The sequence below is a fragment of the Apteryx mantelli genome, chromosome 2 (assembly GCF_036417845.1).
Source record: "Apteryx mantelli isolate bAptMan1 chromosome 2, bAptMan1.hap1, whole genome shotgun sequence".
In the NCBI taxonomy this organism is placed as follows: domain Eukaryota; kingdom Metazoa; phylum Chordata; class Aves; order Apterygiformes; family Apterygidae; genus Apteryx; species Apteryx mantelli.
The window spans coordinates 134239025-134246080 of record NC_089979.1 but is presented as its reverse complement, the minus strand read 5'-3'; positions in this window follow the sequence as shown (position 1 = coordinate 134246080).

Below are 7056 nucleotides of genomic sequence, written 5' to 3'. Positions count from 1 at the left end.
GTTCCCCTCCTTTTTCCCAATCATTCAGTCTGAAAATTTCTTCCTGCGTGGGCCTGAAGAGTACTGCTCATCTTCACAGTAGTCCACCCGCCGCCATCCTCTCCAACCGTGGGTGTCCCCAACCACTGATCAGTGATCTGAAAGGGATGGACTCTGCAAGTGGCTAGCAGATACTCCATTGCCAGTTCTGAGAGGGCTTTATTATCTCCAGTGTTTGCAATTCCATAAAATACATATATGTCCTCTTAACTCTACTGTTCTCTAGGATCAGGGAAAATGGGAGAATGCTCACTGGCTGTGTCTAAACCAGGGGGCATGGGATAAGGTCTGGGGCATGATCTTACCCACGTTTCTGTCTAGTAGCACGTTCATGTGCTTCCACAAGCCCTCTGGTCCACATTTGGACCAGGAAAGCAAGGTGTTCATCTGCCCTGTCATCTAGCTGAAATAGGCCCATGATCACTGTCTTTGTAGTTTTTGCATTGATTAAAAAAAAAAAAAAGATGAACCAATTGTATTCCTCTGTAGCTTGCCTTCAAACCCAGTTGTGAATTACCACGAGTAGCAAATTCAGAATGCTTTGACTATTTCAGTGTTTGCTGAATGCCATCGAATTACATGTTACATATATGTTTTAATTTAGGGAGGACTCCAACATTCATTGTGCAATCTGCCTCCTACAATGGGTTCTCAATCCTGATTAGGACTTTTAAATAGTGTAATGTAAATATCAACTTACAAAAAAACTCAGAGAAATATAATTTTCCTGTAGGAAAGTGAAAAGACAGATGAGAAATTATCTTCTTCTGTTGCTCTCTGAAAAGCCACCCAAAAAAGTGGAAGAAAAGCCTCTCCATGTAGTATGGTATTTGATCCTCAGTATAACACACACTGATTCCCAAGGTGGACTACCCAGTTGAGCCACGAAGTACTTCCAGACTTTTATATTCCAGCCATATAGAGAGTGTTTGTTAGAAGTGAATCTGAGGCAAAGTAGTTACATGCAAACAAAGAACTGCTTAGCTAAAGCAGGCCATTTAAATACTGGTTTGCATTGCAATATCTGCTATAGAGACACCTGTGGTTGTCACTTGGGGTGCAGAAATAAGCTTTGTGGATGAGGTAGGAGGGGGGAAGGGGATTCAGTAGAAGACAAAGTGTGGGAATTACATATAATGTCAGCAAAATTGAAATGTAGACTTTTTAAAATATGAAAGTGTATAAAATCTCTTGTGTAATAATACATAGTCCATATACTCCTTAAAGACCCGTATTTTATATATTCTGTTGCTGACTCTGGTTTTTGTTCTTTTGCTTGTCCCCAACAGTTTACAGTATGAAGCACTTCACTTGTTAAAAGCTGTCAAGACACTAGCTTGGTTTGTGAACAACGGATTTGGAACGATTGTGTTGACTATCCTGTGCTAAATTAGACTGAATAAAATTGCATTCTGTTATAACAAAGCTGTGTGACTACTGTGGTGTTACTGGGAACTGCCCAATAGTATCTTGTGCTATTTTATGCAATTCATTGCTTTGTTTCTCTTTTTCTGTTAACTTTCCATTTCATTTTATACTTTCACAATCATTCTCCTTTCCAGCATCTTCAGGTCATTTGTGTCAGATATTGCTCTTTATGTTGCTCTTTTAGAGTTGGTTTTTTTCAATTTCCTTGGTTTAATTTGATGGCAACTGTATCCCAAATACTTTTCACTGTGGATTTTCTATTACTGAATTTGTTTACCTCCTTTCATATTACTTCAAAGATTGTTTATCTAACCCCCAATAGCTTTTGTATTATTGCCTTGTCAGTAGAATCTCATCAGCTCCTCGGATGAGATACAGCTAGATTTTAGGTACTCTTCAACTTCAGCCTTATATATTAAGCCTGAACTGTTTTGCAACGACTGGGTCCAGAATAGCCTCTCACCTTCCTCTTCATCCTGTGATACCATTGCTGATAATGTCTCCATCCAGCCTTTGGATTCTTGAACTATGTAAACAAACTCATAGCAATAAGATCTGTCTCAGGCTTAGGGTGACCATTAGAATCGGACTTTCTGAACAGAACAAATGTGTACTGAAGGAATTATCAGCTGCTCTGAATATGTATCAAGTATAGTAGCTCTATCAATTTTTGTGGTCCACCTCACTAACATGCTGATGCACAGTAAAATTGCTGGGTAGGACCAGCATCTCTCTGAAGCAGCCTTGTAAATGAAACACACATTTACCATTAATTTCAAATGAACAAATACCATCCTAGGTTATAATTCTGGACTTTAATACTGTCAGATCACTAAGCTGGATGATCTTGAAAATCAGTCCTAACTCCTGAGCTGTGTTGTCACTGCTCCCTCCAAAAGTCTCTAATTTGGGGGCCATTGTAATCCTGACTGGGGTTTTTTCTCCTATCTTCCTGCCACCACATTTCTCTGAGACCTGTCAAGCATTTTAAGTAGCACGCACTTTCCCACACTTCTCAATGAATGCTGACATACCTAACTTAAAAGGATTACTTTCTGCTGAGAGGAATTGTAATCCTCTTTTCCTGCTCTGCAAATCCTCTAGTAAGTGAAAAAGAAAGGCCAAGATCTGTTCTGCTGTGCAGGGCAAATCACCATCTCAGAAGGCATAGAAGAAAACAACAAATCTAAGATTTACTTGTGGTCACGGTTGTCCAGGAGCTGTGTCCCTGTGTATTAACTCATTGGCATCTTCCATCACTATTTTTGGTGCTTTGATATTTTGTGTTTTAGTTTATAACAGCTATATGAATACATGCTCAGTTGCTACATGAATGGTGCTCAGGACAAAACAATTCTCTCTAAAGTATTTACAAAGAGCTACTGATCGCCTTAACCTGAACACAATTTTTAATATTAACTTATGTATTCTGTTAGCAAACCCTAGAAACGTACTTTTAACATGTTACAAAAAACAGTGGTTTCCAAACTAAGGACAATCTGGACCTTTAGGAGAGATTGCAAAAGGTGGTGTTTAAGACCACAGGTGGCAGAGAAGGTTTGGTTTCTGAGAGCAGGTTGTCAGTGGTAGCTGACACAGGAACACAAGCACAAATGTCCCTACTACCCTGATTCCCACCCACCCACCTCAAAACCTTCCCCTAACTTACAGTGTTTGTTGTAACAAATAGTCTGAGGGTAGGTGAGGCTGAGGACAAAGTTTGTGTGATCTCACTGTACCAACTGCTACTGAAGCCTCAGATTATTTTGTTGCAATAGTAACCTGAATACCGGCTATAGAAAGTCTTCCCATACTCTCCCATAGTTTCCTCAGAGGAGCTACACTAAGGTTTGTAGGGTTTAGGCCAATAAAATTTATGTTGTTGAAATTTTAATTTTCTTGTTTCACACTGCAAACTGCTATTTTGTTTCCAGTCATTCAAAAAGATGAACCAGGATTAGAGTTCTCCTTTCCATTACCCGTATTAGGCAGCAAAGCTGTACTTACAAGGTCGTTGAACACCTGCTTCCATCTTCCTCACAGGAGGTTTTTTCTTTTCTGGAGCACTGCTGCTGCAGCAAAAAAGCCACACTTTGAGGAAAATTCCAACTTTCTGAGAACATCTTTGGCATTCTTTTCTTGATCTAATTCTGCAGGTCTCAGTTCAAGGTGAACAGCCATCTATTAGTCCTTTGCTAATTGATCCTAAAATTCCTTGCTGATGTTAGGGGGTGTCATCTGTTAGTTTTCATTAATTTCTAGCTATATTTTAGCCCACTCTGATTGACGGCTGCTTCCAAATTGCCCATGAGGGGTTTGTGCTAGTGCTAGCTAATTCCTCCTTGGGTAAATTCTGCAGCATCAGCAAAGCTGGACCATTTTAGTTGGATATGGGGAGTGCCCTTCTCTCCTCTACTTTCCCAAACATTCATCTGGGACAAATGAGCCTTATTGTTTGAGAGAAATGAGCTTTCCTATCAGAGGAAGTGCTGTTTTGTAGCATGTGAGCTGGGATCATCTGACCTTTCCCCTCTTGGTCTCCATGGATTAAAAAAAGGCTAGGAACACATGGCAATGTCGCATTTTATGATACCCCTATGATCTTTCATCCTTTTAATTTCTTTCTGATGTTGGTTTCTCAGTTCTATATGCTGAAGGTCATCATTTTTAGCAAACTCCAGATTAACCAAAATTTGCCTGGCATACATTTCTTCCAAAAATCTGCTGTGTCCATGCCAATTGCCAGTCCATTTTGACATTTGAAACTGGGAGAGCAACATCCTCTGACTTTCTATACGCAACAAGGTATGAGCAAAAGCACTTTTCTCTCGTATGAACCGTCACCCTTCATCAGCTCCTGGGATGCTTCCGGCCGCTACTTTCACTACTTTTAGCAAGTTCAGTTTCAGTTTCGATTTCAAACATGTTAGTCAATATCTGAGCTTTGCAAGCACTTCTACCACCTGACATAAGAGTTTCCTCAACTCAGTTACATCTTGACACAAGAGCTTTTTCGCTTGGGCTTCTGGATCTCACTTAGAAATCACCTCTATGATTTAAGCAATGAGTTGAAACCACAGGGTTTCACAGATTGCTTCATTTAGAAGGAGAGAAATGAAGATTGGAGCTAGGTATTTCTTTTGTGCATTTCAGTTTACTTACAATGTGCTTAAAGTCCCATCTCTGCAAAAAAGGATGAATTTTTTGCTGGCCAGGTAGTTAAATTTCAGATGAGGAAGACAGTTTCCCTTAAACTGGTTTTCACGCAGGAAAGTTATCTAAAACACGCAAGCAGTAATGTAATGTTACAAATGACACTGCACATTGAATTATATGTAATAAACAAGTATATCATTGATGTCTGGATCCACAATGGTAGAGGAGGCAAAGTGAAATGCACTGCGAGATAAAAGTTGCAGATTTTGCCTTCCTGTGACAGAGCATAGTACCATCTGGATTCTCAATAAATTCCAAAGTATGTAATGTCTTATTGCTTTGCACAGCCATCAAACTGAAGGTGGAGATTAACTTATTACCAGGAGTTGCTAACAGTGAGCCAGTTACTAAATCTATGCATCAAGAGGCAAAGGAGCCAACATAACTTGCCATAGTACACTAAAATGTAGCTTACGAGTGGATTCAACAAAATGCAAACTGAATCTAGAAAATCAAGCCACAGCAGTATAGATTCTGGGGGTGAAGAAAACTGGGAGATGAAAGAGCATGAGCAGCCTTTGCATCTCCTCCTCTCTGGCAGCCAAGGTGACACATTTCTTGGAATATCTAAGCCTTAGAACACAAGCCTAGTTCTGACCACACCACTGCATTTCCACCTTGATATGGCAGCCAGCTGGAAACTCAGACTAGAGGCTGCACTAATCTATCTCTGAAGGGACTGCATGAGATCGGTGGTTACATTCAGCTTCCCCTTGCCAGCAGACAAGAAGGATGACCAACATACTGACAATGTGCAATACTACCCCATGGGCCACTGCACTCTACTATTCCAGATCTCAAATTGTCTAGATAATGCATTGCTTTTGCCCATTTGTATCTGTGCTTTATTTTCTGACAGCTGGGCCATGCCTCAATAAATGCTTGTGGGGCGTTCTCTTAGAGAAATCATCATTTTATTAATGGCTTACATTTAATCCTACCAACTGGAAATAAGATGACTATACTTGGTAGTAAGAAACTCTGGCCCTCACCCAGCTTTCCAAATGCTTCTTAAATTAGTTTACATGGAGCACAAAAATGGTACTTGGGCTAAAACATCTTCTCCTCTTCGCTCAATCTTGTGGGATACCATTGTTTCCCTAGTTCTGCTGGATGTAGTCGAAATTCTAGAGGTGCATTCATGGCCTGCTGGCACTGGCCTATGAAAGCAGCATAGCTGACACTTTCCCCTTTTCTTCTCATAGGCTGAGCAGGATCATCGAGTGACATTCTGTCAGCACCACACATCTGCTCAGAGTATCATAAAACCTTCAGCTGGATGTCTACATTTCAAGCCAATCTTCATGCTCCAAAGAATTAGACAATAGAAAAATACCAGCATCCAAAGAAGCCAAATCTCAGGTATTATTTCCTGGCACTTTGAAGCTGCCCATGGGTAAGTGTCCATAAACTTCTCTCAGTCCTCCACTAACACCTGTACAACAACTGAGTGAGGTTCTTTCCTGTTAACGTACTCCAGAGGGAAGCAGATAATGGGCTCACGTGTGCCCTCTGTGGCCCCATTGCAGCTTACTGAAAGCCTGCAATTATTTTGGGAATGCTGCCCATCTTTCGCCACCTGCAAATGAACCAAAGCAATAACTCCTCTGAACAAGCATCCATCACTATAGATTCAGTAGGTGACATGCCAATTGCAAACCAATTAGCCAGGGATCTGTAATAATCTGGGCAGACACCATCCACTTCTGGCCCTTTGCATCTGAGTATGTGTAACCGTGTGGGCCAAAACAAGCTCCTCACACAGCTCCAGAAGTATCATCTACTTCATGCAAAATGTCTAGGCCCACTGCCAGGCATCTCATGTCTGTTTGAGAGTATGGTCTATGACTTTGGCCTGAGGGGCCTTCCTGACAGCAAGAAGTGTTGCCTACTTCTTCAGGAAGCAAGAAGTATTGCCTATTTCCTTACTCCCTCCGGAAGCATCAGACTGCTGACTTTAGAGGTGGCCAGGATCCTGTGGAAAGATGTGTGCATGCTTTCTCTGACCAAAAGCAGGGAGTGCAGTAGGATTCTCCACCTTGTCTTTGTGTTAGTTTTCTGTCATAAAGCATAAAACCAAACTCCTCATAATCTGTTGTATTTTAAAAATATTTTCTTGCACAAGTCAGTATAGCACTATGGGTCAAGGAAGTCATGAAAGTAAAAATACAATCTAGTGTAGCAACAGCTCCACTCCTTTCTTTTGTGTTTATGTATTGATAACTAGAATTATCCTCTCCATTGTATCAGTGCAAAGACTCTTTGGATCAAACCTTATCCTTAGTAAATGAAAACACTTAATCCATTAGTCCAAAGACTTATGGATATATCTATTACAGGGATATAGGTTTATACTACCATGCAATTAGGAAA